Source organism: Rattus norvegicus, chromosome 11 (assembly GCF_021556685.1).
Source record: "Rattus norvegicus strain SHRSP/BbbUtx chromosome 11, alternate assembly SHRSP_T2T, whole genome shotgun sequence".
Classification (NCBI taxonomy): domain Eukaryota; kingdom Metazoa; phylum Chordata; class Mammalia; order Rodentia; family Muridae; genus Rattus; species Rattus norvegicus.
Window position 1 is genome coordinate 65,468,953 of NC_141544.1, and position 16,206 is coordinate 65,485,158.

Below are 16,206 nucleotides of genomic sequence, written 5' to 3' on the forward strand. Positions count from 1 at the left end.
AGCTCACCATCATCTTGTTTCAACCTCTCAAGTACAGATATATCAGGAATCTAACCACAGAATCAATTATCTCAGGATTTTCATAGTTCAATTATAATATCAGCTAGCTCAGTGCTCTGTAACTTATAAGTGAATAAACAGACACTGGCAAGTAAATTATTGTCCCAAATTCACCATCCGGCAGTAGTAGAGCCAGGTTGAAAGTACCCACGTTTCAGAAGAAAAAAATTAATTATAGTAAAAACAAAACTTAGGGAATAGTAAGACTGAGGGATTTTTAAAATTCTATTCTTCACAGCAGCCAAACACTAATTAGTAGATAGCAAATTTTGGTTATAATAGAATCTGATGGCATTCCTAAAGAGCAGGAACTCATAATCTGCACAGTACAGCTGCTGATGTACTGACGTCATTGAGCACAAGAAGATACACGTTAGGTACCTTTAGTGAATTTAAAGGCTCTTGCAAACCTATGCTATTATTTGTATCATTTTCTTTATTTTAATATATTCTCAATGCTGTGGCTTCATTCCACTATAATTATGGGGCTTTTTATTAAGTCAATCTGCAATCCACGTCTTCACAGATATTCAATAATACAATTACTTCTCATAAAGTAGGGCATTATATAATCAATTCCAATGAAATCCAACAAGCACTTTTAACAATATCTATCAAGTGTTAAGTGTTAAAAGTCATACTTAGGGTACCAGAACTATCATAACTTGGCTTCTGTTTTCCATATTGAAGTCTAGTAGAAGATAAAACTTGTCAACAGATAGCCTTCAGTATAGGTACAATGATGGATTTTTTTCTTCACATTGTAATAACTGAAAAGAAATTGTGTTGTTAAAATTCTTACCTCAGATCAACCATACCATTTTGTAAACAAATCGTATTAACACATTACACTGCATATAATGAATAACACCATAGATAAAAGGTGAGTCAGTAAAGCAAACTGCTACTTAATATGCTGGTGGAGAGAAACAAAAACCTACCTGTCAGAGAGCAAAAGAAATGCATAGACCATGGCTAAGACAGACTTTATACACTTCTGTCAAGGTCGACAGTAACAACCTCGGTCAATTCTGACATTGTTTCTAAATTTGTCTGCTGGTTTTTGAGAAGTTGAACCCATGGATATGAATTTGGCACCCAAAATGTCTCTAAGACAAGTGTGCAAGATGCCAGAAAACAGTTCCATTTAGAGAAATGAAATCCACAGGCTAATTTGACCCATTCTCCAAATGTTTGCTGCATAATGAGATTAGGCAATATTAAAAAGAGAAGCAACAAGAGAGTCCCTGGCTCGAGAGTCGCCTCTTCTAGTGAGCCCAACAGTTAATGGTCTCAACATTTTTAATCCTTGCAAGAAAATACTCACTAGCAATTCTCTATGACTTATTTTGATCATGTTTGGAATACTAGGAAATAAAATGGATTAAGGGCACACTATGTCCCAATCCCTATTCTATGCTGCATAAGTGACCTCACTCCCTTAAACCCTGAAACAAAGTACAAGGAAGGTTTTGTTATTTCCTAGTTTACAAATAAACAGGCAAAGGTGATAAACTAATAACTATTCACTCAATTCTTCAATGGAACAACTCACTAACACGAGGACCTCACGCAGGCTCAGCAAGTTATCTGCCACTGAGGTAAACGCATGCTCTTCCTTACTTTTAAAACATGAAACCAATTCTCACTAGGTTGTGCAGTCTGAAGTGTAACCTGTGATTTTCCTGCCTGAACCTCAAGTAGTTAAGATTGCCAGTGGCTACCACCATGCCAAGCTGAGTCAATGAGACAAGATTAGAATTGAAAATTTTGAAAGTCAAACCTTCTCTTTTCTAATCACTATGGTAGATAATTATCAACTCAAAGGTCATATTAAAGTTTTTACTTTTGTTTTCGCCTCCCTAACCAAAATTGCAGTCTTAAAAAAGACTTCCATCTATCCAAGGAAATCCGTTGCTATTTATGCCTTTTCCAACATAAAAGACACTCTTCTTCTCACTCTCTAGATGAAGCAGTTATCTAGTGGTTCTGATAAAAACAAAAATCATCATAATAATAAATTAGGCAACCAATGTCCTTGACTTCCATTCACTCTTCCAAGATTTGAAAGTGTTTTGTGAAAATTGAAATGGTCTCTGGAGCAAAAGATTTTTCTGAACTATGTTTAAAATAACTTTGTAGAAATGGGATTGAAAAGTGAAACCCGGGATAGACAATAGTTTATGTAACCAGTTCTTACTAATGGTGGGCCACGTCTACAAAACCAATGAATTAACCTTTTCCCATTGAAGTGGTAAAGACAATAGTGAGAGACGCTGGACTGAAGCCTTCCTAGTCTGGAGGTTTGGGGGACAGAAACAAGCTAATAATGAATGCTGAAGTGCTACACATTGTGAAGGATTGGTTAGACAGGAAATGAGCCAATGTAGACTCTAATTGTGATGAACTTTGTTTCTTTTAACAGGAATGCGATTTAATTAGAACGAGTAAGCTGGCAGCAAAAAACTCACAGAGACCCAGGCTAGACAGGAAGGGGCGCTGAGAAAGTCCCTTCTGGCTGGCTGCTGATTTGAAAGACACAGACATTAAAGTACCCCATTTGACCTTTGGGAGATTAGAAGCCATTGTAATGTGTGCTTAAGGCTAGAAATAAAAAAAAGGGGTGTGCTGTGTTTGGATGTTTTTTTTAAAAAAAAAAAGAGTCTAGACGAAGCAGACACAACAACTTGACTTACATCAACCCTCAGTGAGCTGATGATTTCAAATCACAGAGGAAACTAACCACACTGGTTTTGAGAAGGGTTTAATTTGAAATGGATGAGAGACAGCTGTTGAAGATTAGAAGCCAGTTTCCATTTCTGACCAGTCAGGAGAGATATCAGCCAGGATTCTGAGGCCACAGGGTACAAATACACAGTGATGGTGGTATGGATGGCTTTGTCTAGAAAACGTATCTCAAGCTGGATGATGTCTGTGATCTAGTGTTGTGAATAGTTGGTATTTGGTCATTGTCATGTCTATGGGGTAGTCAGTCATGTAATGGAATTCATGCTATAGAAATTCAGATTTGACCTATGAGATCATTATGCCAACCCCAGGAAGGTGTGAGGATGGGTACTTCATCCTTGGGCTGAATAGAGAGTAAGGATAAAAAAAAGAAGAGCTTGTATATCAAGTATAATGTCTTTTTTAAAAAAAATCATAGAAAAGCTAAATTCTCTCACGTTGCCATATGCAAACAATCAAATCCCCATATTTGATTTGACAGTAAAATTTAATATCTGTCTTGAGATCCTTTATATATTGATGAACACAAATGTTTCCAGTTGAAATTACTTGGAAATTTTACATGGAACTAAGACAGACACACTCTAAAACTCAAGGTTCCTTGCTTAACTTAGTTCCGTTCTCTTGTGACAACCCAAAAGAGACCTTGTATTCTTTGAGCCTTCCATGAAGATTATTGTACATTGTCCCCTCCTATACAGGAAGCTAGTTAACCACTTTATTTTGTGCTGATGAGAGTAGATCCTAGGCCCCTGCATGTGCCGGCCAAGCACCCCACTACTGACCCTCCTATCCTCCAGTGAATCAGTTAGAATGAATTTCTCAGTTCTTTTACTCACACTTCTATATCTAGGTAGCACATCCCACAAAATTACTCGTCTGTTGTTAGCAGTGATAGCCATTCTCATTCAATTTTCTAAATTATATATTTTATGTGCGTATGTGCATATATGAGTGGGTGAATGTGCATGCATGTGTGCTTGTGTGTGTGTGTGTGTGTGTGTGTGTGTGTGTGTGTGGTTGTGAATACTCATGTACCATGGCCCCTTGTGAAAATGAGAAGGGAACTTGCAGAAGTCAGTTCCAGTTACTCCTTCAGTTATGTAGGTTTCTGGGAGTCATCAGACCCCTTTACCCACTGAGCCTCCTCACTAGCCCAATATTGTGATAAACAACAACAAAAACTACACTTGATCTGGGCCAAAAGGCTGAGAGGTGACATCATTGAAATAGTTTGGGTCACTTCAGTAGTAATATCTCATTGTTACTTTAATTTCAATTTCCTATGAAAAGTTTGAACTTTTTTTTTTCAAATGCTCATCAGTCATGTGGATTGTCTGTTGCCTGTGTGACTTGAGTTACCTGTTTGTTTTGTTCCTTTCTTATTAGGGTATTCCTTTTTCTTTTCAAATGCAGTTGCCCCTTGTTTGCTTTGTACGCTTTCTAAAAACGCTATTATTTCTTTACATGCATAGGTGTGTCTCTGTATGTGCACATGCTCGCAGGGCCCAAAGAGGCCAGAACAGGTGTAGCTGTTATAACTCCTGTGCTGAAGTTATAAGCAGGTGCCTGGTGTCAGATCTTGGAATCGACATGGGTCTTCTGTAAGAGCAGCAAGTGCTCTTAACTGCTGAGCCATCTCTCCAGCCCCAATTTGGTCTCTTAATCCTATCTTGTCATTATTATTATTATTATTATTATTATTATTATTATTATTATTATTTTAATTAAATAACTACCATTTATCATTTGAATTTATTGATGTTTTGTTTTATATCAATAAAATTAAGCACATCTATCTGTTTATAGTGTAATTTTTTTCCTCTTTATCCTTGGGGGATTATGTGCGGTTATATTTAGTCAGTGGCTGTGGATAGCCCAGTATTAGTTACCAAGGGGAATGGCTAACAATAACAGAATTGCTCTTTGCCAGTATATGAGAACCGAAATCCCCAAAATAACAATGACTCAAAGAGGTCAGAAGTTTATTTATTTTATGAAATCTGGAAGGAGACAATCCAGGGGTCTTAAGTGTGTATGGGGTCAAGTATCTTCTATCTTGATGATCTATAACCATGGCTTCCATTCCCTGGATAAAATTACAGTTCAAATTCAGTTGGTGATCCAGGCATTTTGTCTACTTACACGTAGAAAAACAAGACTAAAAGGAACCATGCCTTCCAAGGCCCAGCAACTGTCCACCATTTGTGTTAATATCATATAAACAAAAAAGATGCTTATATGCCTCTGGTTGATAGAGGCAGGCCTATTTAAATGTGATGAAATGTTTAGAAAATGAGGAAAACTAATTGGCTCATTGCAAAAAAAAATTCAAAATAATAGCTAGCTAAGATATTTTCAGACTAATCATTTGGTGTAAAACATAAGTTATGTTTTACACCATATATATGATATCATATATACATAGACATGATAACTCCTTGAGCTCACTTTACAGCATTTCCCTGAGTTTATTTACTTCTCTTAGCCTCTTGTTTTCTACAGTCAGGTAGGTATCAATTTCTTAATGGTGTTTCTTGCTTACTTGGAAAGTATCAAACACAAATAAACCAAACCCACCATAAACAGAAAAAAGTCCTTCTGCTCTCTACTGCTTTGTAGACAGTAGATGCCGACTGTCCTCACTTCAGCTCAGTGAACTCAACGATTGAGAAGCTGGGAGAATTGTCCAGAGCAGAGCTGGGAGAAAACAAAATAACAGCAAAAACCCACTTTTCAGTTACAAGGGTTTTGATGGTGCTGGATGTTTTTTAAGTGAATGGTATGGTGTGACGGAGTTATTTTGTTAAATGTTTTCATGCCCATCTAATAACTTTACAAATTGAGAACTAAATATAGTTGGTTTTATCTTCAAGAAGTAAACATATAAGAGACCTATGCCATATGTTATAGTGTGGGCTGTTACCCATCTTTGCATCTAAAAAATGATTTTCAAAATAGGTTTCAACAGTGTCTGCTGCATAGTAAAAAAAAAGTTTACAAACTTTTTATAAGAAAAAGCAATTCACTAATTTTGAATTACTAAAATATAATTAGAATTAAAATGAAATGACTGGTAAACATTTCTTTTCATTCTATCCTTTTATCATCACAGTGACTTTAAGAAAGAAATATCAGTTATAAACTTCTAATTTACACTTCCAGCATCTCCCAAAAATGTCTTTCAGTGAGATGAAGCCTTCCCTCATGATAAAGTTGAATACCAATGGAAAAATAGGCCATATAGACTCTTATGCAGCAAAACCATGAGAAACAACTTTCCATGAAACACTTTATTAATCAATGTGTACCTGCAGCAAGCACATTTAAATTTCACAACATACAAGTCAAGTACCCCAAATAAGCTTTGAAGCATATAGTAGTATACAGTATTTTTATTTGTATTTAATGTATACAGTATACTAAGCAATAAGGTTATGTTTTCAAGTTTGGAAATAATGTTCCTCTTCTATATTTTTCCTTTGTTTCCTTTTGCTATTTCTATTCTCTTGTGTAGTTAATATTCTCATATTCTCTGACCTCTCATCTTAACTCATGACCCTTTTATTGAGTAGCTGGCACTTAGCCTGTCACACAATGGACACTAGCAAATAAGGCAAGTGTCTGTTTTGCTTTAGATCTCTAATACCCCAGAAGCTTGTGTGTTGGAAAGCTGGTCCTATCAGCAGTGGTGTTCATAGGTGGGCCTTAGCATGGGGGATTGAATCATTCAGGGTCTGACCCTGGTGAAAGGATTAATTTATTTATGTACTAATAATTTACTGGGATAATAGGAAGTTAGAGAAAATTTACGAGATGGGCCCACATTGAAAGAAGCTGCTTGTTTTGGTGTTCATACAAAAGGTACATTTTGTCCCCAGACCCTTCCTTTCCTTTTGCTTTCTGGCTGCTGTGAAGTGAGCATCTTCCTTCTCTTACACACCTGTGCCATGGTAGACTGCCCAAAGGGCACAGAGCTACTTAACCATGGACTGAATTGTCTGTAGCTTTGAGTCAATTCCTTGAGTTTCCCAGGCATTTTGTCTCATTGAAAGAAAGCTATCATAGTGTGTATCTTAGGAAATTCAACCTCCAGAGCACAGATACCTAGGCCTGGTTTTAACCCTCTACAAATTACTTGAAATTGGCCAATAATTGCAATGCTCACATTTTCTGGCTAATTAGAAAAATATTAGAGCAGAGTTTGAATTACTCGTGTGTCAACATAGTACTTGCCCTCCTCACTCAAATGTTTTCTCTAGTGGAAGGAATTTGCTGACACCTAGTCAAAGACTCGAGTCCATCTGTTCTATCCTAAAGTGTTTTGGTTTGATGTCAAGGAACATAATTATGCAGCTGAGGAAAAGGTGAGGACTGAGGTTCTGGTTCTCTTACTTCATCAAGGAGATTTAGAAAACTGATCAAATGCAGTGGATCAACATTAGTTTCCATTTCCTCTCATCAATTGCACTCAGAACTACCATAGAGTAGAGGTGTTCCCTCTAATAAGGAAGCAAAGAGAACCCATTAAGCAAATGACTACTAAGTTCTAATTGTATCGCCTAGACAGCTAGCGCCACAAAGCAGCCCTGCCTAGCCTTTGTCCAGTGCCCTAGGGACTGATACTTTGCAACACTTCACCACATTCCAAAAGGGCAAAGCTTTGCCCTCATGCGCATCTTTTCCTAGCCTAAGTCTCCATAAAAATATTTCTATGGTCTTCTCTTGGCGAAAAGAGTCTCGGCTGTGGAGTCAGTTTTATTGAGAAAGATTATGATTTTATCTCGCTCTAATAGCATTTATGTGTTCCCTGTCCCATACCTGTGCGACTCATGAGGTATATTTCATCACTGCTATTTTGTGTTGAACATATCTCAGAATTTCTCAATACGCACATTACACACTTTGGGGAAGGGTTATCAAACTACGCCACTTTAGATAAATTTTGTCCTGCCTTACGAGAAAGCAGATAGCCTCCAAAGCTAGACTTTTAAAGTTCAAATTCCAAATTTCCTTCTTGTACTTGGTTGTATTCTTGGCTTTCTTTGGAATGTAGCTTTCTAATCCAGATCATGCCTCTGCTCTAGCCTCCATAATCTGTAACAAAATAGTCCAGTTAAGCAATTTATAAACAACAGAAAATTATTTCTCCTATTTCTGGTCTGGAAGGCTGAGATGTTCAGATGTAGAGTACGGCATCTGAGGTGACATTGACTAAACCTTTTTGACACTTCTAATAACAATAGCTCATTATTGCTTTAATTTTATTTTCCTACTAATGTTTTTCAAGTACTTATCACTCATTTGGATTGCTATTTGTCTCTATTGCTTGAGATACCTGTTTATTTTCTTAATTTTTTATCAGGGTATTGTATTTTTCAAATACAAATGTCCCTTGCCAATTTTATTTTTTTCTAAAATTGTTGTTATTTATTTAAGTGCACATATGTGTCTCTGTATGTGCACAATCTTGCATTGCCCAAGAGGCCAGAACATGTGTCAGAGCTCCCCGGTGCTGGAGTCCCAGGCAGGTTTGATCTGCCTGGTGTGAATGCATGGAATCAACTCAGGTCTTCTGCAAGAGCAGCCGTGCTCCTCACCGTTGAACCATCTCTCTAGCCCCATTTTGTATCCTGATTCTGTCTCTGTCATTGGTATTACTTTAATTTACCATCTCAAATTATTTATGCTTTGTTTTATATTTTAATGATATTAAGTAGAATTTCTCTTTTCATAACATACTTTTTTCTTCTTTAGCACTGAGAGGTTATAACAAAATCTCGAGTAGAGCCTTTATTAGTCACTACAGAAACTTACCATGACCAGATACAGAAATGAACCACTCTCTGCATCAGGACACTCATGGTGAAAGGAAAATGTTTCAGTTGCTGAAATTAAAAGCCAGATACAGCTGCAGTGAAGAACTTTCTGCTAACTGTATGTGACTTAAGCAATTCAAGCATCACTCAATCACAATGTGAAAGTTAATGATGAGTCTTCACGTGTTGTAATGAATGCAACCAAGTTTGAGAAAGTCTAAATTATGTGATTGTAGAGGAAAATTACTTGGCAGAAGAGAAACCTTCCAAGTAGACAAATCTCTGCTTTTCCAGAAATGGATGCCTGAAAGAATTGATCTTCAAACAGAGGCAGAGTCCTTCAAGGCTTTTGAGGACAGGCAATAGTTTTCTCAGATGCAATGTTGCAGTCTAAAATAGAAACTTATTTTTTCTGGCACAATGAGAGCCCCACAAGCTTCAGATATTGCAATAAACAGACATTGTCAGTGTAGTACACGAACAACATGATGTCATAAGCAACAGAGCTCCACTTCTAATCTCTCTTCTCCTCAACTGCGACAGTAGCAAATTAGACGAGTACTCTTGGAAGAATAGCATAGCTTTAAAGATTTTCAAAAAGGTTTCTTTTTATTTTAATTCATGTCTATATAGTTATGCCTGTGGTGGTTGGATGAGAATGGACTCGATATGGGCTTGGATATCTGAATTCTTGGTCACTAGCCGGTGGAACTGTTTTGGAAAGATGTGTGACCTTGTTGGCCATATGACCTTGTTCAAGGAGCTGTCACAGGTGTGGACATTGAGATTACAAAAACCCATACCAGGCCCAAGCATTCTCTCTCTCTCTCTCTCTCTCTCTCTCACACACACACACACACACACACACACACACACACACACACACACACATACACACACACATTTGGGTGAAATATGAAATGCTCAGTTACTGCTTAAGCACCATTCTAGTTGTCTAGCTCCCTACCACAGTGATCATGGACTAATGCTCTGAAACTATAAGCAGAACTCCAAGTAAGTGCTTTATTTTATAAGTTGCTTTGGTTATGGTGTCTCTTCATTGAAACGCAAAGGTAACTGAGACAGTGTTAGTTTAAGTGTGTGCACATGTATGTATGTATGTATGTATGTATGTATGTATATATGTATGTATGTATATGTATCTACAGAGGGCAGAAGAAGGTGTTGGATTCCCTGGATGAGAAGTTAAAGGCAATTGTGATCTGCCCAACTCAGGTGCTAAGGACCAGAAACTTGGGTCTGTGGAAGAGCAGTGGTCACTCATAGCTACTGAGACATCTCCGCAATGTGCTTTCAAGATTTTCTCAGTGATAGTAATGTTCTTTCACATCCTTTTTAAAAAGTATGCTTTTCTTTTGTAAAGCAAAAGACACTGTTATTAGGACAAAATGGCAACCGACAGATTGGGAAAAGATCTTTACCAATCCTACATCTGATAGAGGGCTAATATCAAAAATATACAAAGAACTCAAGAAGTTAGACTCCAGAGAGCCAAATAATCCTATTGAAAAATGGGGTACAGAGCTAAACAAAACATTCTCAGCTGAGAATTATCAAATGGCCAAAAACCACCTAAAGAAATGTTCAACATTCTTAGTCATCAGAGAAATGCAAATCAAAACAACCCTGAGATTCCACCTCACTCCAGTCAGAATGGCTAAAATAAAAAAATCAGGTGACAGCAGATGCTGGTGAGGATGCGGAGAAAGAGGAAAACTCCTCCATTGTTGGTGGGATTGCAAACTGGTACAACCATTCTGGAAATCAATCTGGAGTTTCCTCAGAAAATTGGACATTCCACTACCTGAGGATCCAGCTATACCCCTCTTAGGCATATACCCAAAAGATGCTCCAACTTACAACAAAGACACATGCTCCACTATGTTCATAGCAGACTTATTTATAATAGCCAGAAGCAGGAAAGAACCCAGATGCCCTTCAACAGAGGAATGGATTTAAAAAAATCTACACAATGGATTACTACTCAGCTATCAAAAACACTGACTTCATGAAATTCATAGGCAAATGGAATGAACTAGAAAATATCATCCTGAGTGAGGTTACTCAATCACAGAAAAACACACTTGGTATGCACTCATTGATAAGTGGATATTAGCCAAAAAGCTCAAATTACCCAAGATGCAATCCACAGACCACAGGAAGCTCAAGAAGAAGGATGACCAAAATGCAGATGCTCCCATTCCTTCTTAAAAGGGAGAAAATATTTATAGGAGGGGATATGGAAGCAAAGTTTAGAGCAGTTTACACACACACACACACACACACACACACACACACACACACACACACACACACAGCGCCACCAAAACTAGATAAGATTGATGAAGCTAAAAAATGCATGCTGAAAGGGACTGGATATAGATCTCTCCTGAGAGACACATCCAGAACACATCCAATACAGAGGTCAATGCTAGCAGCAAACCACTGAACTTAGAAAAGGACCCACTTAGGGGGCATTAGAGGAAGGATTGAAAGAGTTGAAGGAGCTTGTGACCCCCATAAAAACAATGCCAACCAACCAGAGCTTCCAGGGACTAAACCACTACCGAAAGACTATATATGGACTGACCCTGGACTCCAACTGCATATGTGGCAGAGAATAGCCTTGTTGGGGCACCAAGGGAAGGGGAAGCCCTTGGTCATGCCAAGGTTAGACCCCCCAGAGCAGGGGAATATGGGGGAGGGCAACAAGGGGGATAGATGGGGGTAATACCCGTATGGGGGGGAGGGGAGGAAATGGGGGCTTATGGATAGGAATCCAGGAAGGAGAATAACCTTTGAAATGTAAGTAAATAAATATAGAGTAAAAATTTTAAAAAATGCTTTTAATTGAAATATCGTTACATACTTGCCCCTTCTTTTCCTCCCTCCAGTCAGTCCCAGCTACCCTTCCTTTACTCCCTCCCATGTCCCCCACTCTCAAGTTGCTAGCCTCTTTTCCTTTACTATTGTTACATACATTTATGTTGTGCATATTGGTACATACATATGTATGAATGTGTACACACACACACACACACACACACACACACACACACACACACCACTCAACCTGCTGAGTCTGTTTTTGTTGTTTCAAGGATGACCCTCTGTATTGGATAACCAAAAAAGGGGGGGGCAGGGGAACTCAGCCATGGGAGAGGCTTATTCTCCTTCTCCCAGGAGTCACTATTTTCTATAGTTCTTTGTTTAGGAATTCACAATAGCCAAGGAATCAAAGCAATGCAAACGTCCTAAGATAGATGAAAGGATAATGAAAATGTGGTACTTACACACAATGGCATAGTATTCATCCATTTATACAAACAAGTACATGAAACTCTCACCCCAGTATGGGTGATGGCTCATGGAATCTGGAAACCTAGAACTCCTTGCACAATTTTCAGGCAGCTCAAGAGGTTAGGGTCCCATTCAATAGCAGTCCCTACTATGTGCAGAGTGAGGGAATCTCGGGGTGTTAAGTATTAGGGTGTCCTGAGATTTGTGAGCTGTTTTCTACCTAAGTCCTAAGGGGCCTCCTTTCAGAAATCTCAGAAACTTAGGGTACTGGGGTCCAGGAGGGAATACTGCAGTTCAGAGGAAATTTCTGTTTAATGCATACATACTACCTTCCCACATAGAGCCCCAAATACTGCATGTTTGTGGCTTTGTAAAGTACCCAGTTCTTTCAGGAAAATTATTCCTTACTTTGTCATCATACATTTTAGAATGGACAGTCTTTTCAATAAGTGACAAGAAACTTGGATAATCACATACAGAAAAAATGATAAGTAGACATGTATTCCCCAATAGAGGCAAAACCCAAAATAAAACAAAACCAACTTAAATGAGTTAAAGACAACTTTAAGCCACATAACTACAAAACCAGTAAAAGAAAACATAGGTGAAATGTTTCTAAACACCAGAATTAGTAAGGAATTTTTGGACAAGACATTAGAATCACATGGAATAAAAGCAAATTCAGACAAGTGAGATATTGTATCGAAAAGCTTCTGCAAACAAAGAAAACAATCCACAGAATCTAGAGACAACCTACAGGATGGGAGAAAATATTTTGAAACTGTGTGTCTAACAAGGATCTGTAGGAGACTGCCAAAACTCAAAAGGGAAAAAGAGCATGTGCTCTAGACCTAAATAGACATTCCAAAATAAGATCTGCAAGTGGGTGGCAGATACACGAAAAAGTGCTGATCATCACTGTCCGTAAAGGGAAATCAAAGTCACAATGAGATATCACTTTCCTGCTAAGAAACTCTGTGATTTAAGAGACTAAAGACAGCATACTAGTGAATATGCGGTATAAAAGAAACTCAAGTGCACTGTTACTGGGAATTCGAGAGGATACAACTAGAATGCAACACAGTAAGGAAATTTACTCACACACTTAAAAGTTGAACTACCATGTATGGTTCATCATAAGGAAATACAATCCGTAGGCAGAAATGTCCAGTCTAATGTTGTAGCACTTTCCAGCACAGCAAAGTTGAAAAAAATACTAACTGAATAATGTATGCACAGAATAAAACATTAATCGGGTATTTTAAAAATACCATATATAAGCATATGGAAAGGAGCAAAGATGATTTGGTTATATAAATGATCCAGGCATAGAAAGACAGGTACTGCATGATGTCCTTTGTATGGATGGGTGTTGTCAGAGGTGGGGAAGAGGAGGAGGGAGGAGGGAGTAAGGAAAGGTTGGTCAATGGGTGGACGGTCTAGTGCACTTCTGTGCCGGGTAGTATTCATTGTTGCAATCTAGAATCACGTGGAAAGAGGAAACATCAACTGAAGAGTTGCCCAGATCACATTTGCTGATTGTCATGAGTCTTGACTGTTGATTGATGTGGGTGAGTCCACCACAAATCAAGCCACTAAGCAGCATTTCTCTATATTTCCCTTTCAAGCTTCCGTCTTGAATTCTTGCCCCAACTTAGGTCAATGATGGATTATGACCTGGAGGTAAAAGCTGAAATTAGCACTCTCCTCTTCCAGGTTGCTTTTGGTCAGACTGTTCTATCATGGCCTTGGGAAGGAAACTGGGGTAACTACTTAATTGCAGGGCAATATTGATAATGACAAAGTATTGTATATGTCAAAAAAACTCAGAAGGAAAGATTGTGAATGCTTTTATCATAAAGAAACAATGTTGAGAGACATGTGTATCCTGATTTAAACATTACACAATATATACATGAATTAAAATGTGTTCAATTTTTGTTTATATACAAATTAATATTAGTTAAAATCAAACAATCAAAATGGCATGATAAAAATCTTACTTAGAAATTTAAATAATTGAGTCAGATGCATCGGCACATACCTATAATCCCACCACTCAGGAGGCTGAAATAGAAATGCAGGCGCCAGGCTCACCACCGCTCTGTAAGACACTAAAATCAGGCAAAAACAAACAGACAGACAAAACAAAACAAAGTTAAAAACACCAACACCAACCCCCCAAAAAACTCACCACCACCACAACAAACTTTTGTATTATTTACTTTTTTTTAATTACTGTGACCAACACCTGATAAGAAGTAATTTAAGGAAGGGTTTTATTTTGGCTTACAGTTTGAGGTCATATGTCCCATCATGGCACAGAAAAAGCTTGGTGACAGGAGTAGCAGGTGGCTGGGGACATCATGTCTACACTCAGGAAGCAGAAGGATCGATGTCAGTACTTGTCTGTTTTTCTTCTACATATTCAGTCCCAGACCACCGCCCATGAAATGGCACCGCTCAAATTTAGGGTTTACCTTCCCATCTCAACTAACCAGATTGAGAAAATTCCTCAGTCACACACACAGCTCATTTCCTGGGTCAAATTGACAATCATTATTAATTACAATACTCCTGCTTCACCAACCATTTTAAGGGTGGTTGGAGAATAGACTTTATAAGATCTCACAAGCACATACAGGATGCTTGCCCAAATATGTAGGCACATAGAAGCTCAGTCAATTAAAAATACTAAACATGTCAGATTAGAATGAATAGAAAAGATATTTAATTTTGATCTCTAGCTCTTCTATCCCTCTGCCTCTGTGGTAGCGATGAAACCCTAGACCCTGCAGATGGTAGACAAATGTTCTATATCATTAGGCATTTCACCCTTCATGGAAAACATCCAAGCACTCTTTCCATGTGCTCTATTTCCTTTGAAGGCTTCTGCGTTTCTTGTGACAAGGAAGCTCCCCTATAAACTGTGATAGTTCCCCCTTGTTCTAGTTTCTACTATACTATGGCACTATTAGAATAATTAGCTTCCTCAGTGCCAAGGTTTAATTCTTCATATGAACTTGTTACTAATGGGTACTGTTAATAATAAACTACCAATTAAAAACATCTCTCTGTGACCTCACAGGCAACCTTTGAGTTAAAAAAAAATCATTTCCCCGCTGCCTTAATTAACTCATCCCTGTAATTGCTCGTGGTCACTACCTCAGTTTTATCTAGTATCTCATTATCTTTCAACCTTTCTAAAAATATTTTCATGCTGAATTTTGCTAAAAACCTTCAACTGCTTCCGGTAACCTACAGTAATAATCACCCAGCTGAATTCCACTGAATTCTATGACTTTTGTTCCTTAGTCAATGTTTCATGAATAAGAATAGTAATCCCAGGTTCTGTCATGCTATTTGACATCAATACATAGCAGACAGTTGTAACTACTATGCGGTTTCTTCTGTCATTGTCATTTCTAAGTCCCTTTAGGTTAGTTCATTTATGCATTTTTCCAGCTCTTTGAACACTTGGTAATTATTTTTCAAGATCTTAAAAGTTTGAGGGCAGTTTTAGGGTTGCAGAAAAGTTGAGAGGAAGGTTCTCCAGATCTCTCCTCCCAAGGCATACCTAGCCTTTTCCATTATCAATGACCCCCAAAATAGTGGTGCATGTGTTGCAGAGGAGTATACACAGACACTTTGCTACCCCAAATCCCCACTTTACAATTGAAAACAATGTAAATTTTAACTTTATAGAATTGAGCAGATAGAGTTGTATATTAGCTACTGTTCTCCACTCCGCATGAATGTGTGGCCTGTTACAATTAGTAACCAATATTGACATATTACCACTATTCATATTCCACAATGTAGATACTCCATATCACAATCTCATTAGTAACAGGTCTCAGATATCATGGGGTTCCATGATAGGTGAAAATTTCTATTGCTTAGGGAGATCAGAGTTCCATGCATAATGATTTTTTTCTAGCTCCAATCCAATTTTCTTTTTCATGGCTGAGTAATAATCCATTGTGTAAATGTACCACATTTTCTTTATCCATTCATGAAGATATGGGCAAAGTAAAGACTTTATATGAAATGTTTCAACAAAGCCTTTGCTATGTTTGGGTTAATCGGTAGACATGGAAAAATTGTTTTGAGACTATTCGAACCTTGAGTAAATGTTGTCTCTCTGGAAAGTCTGCACTTGGTTATACATGAGAGCTTGCTGCTGAGCAGATCTTGGTCCTGAGACACTCTGGGCAAGTGAGGAATTCTTACTTTTCCTGAGATTTCTTTGAGTTGT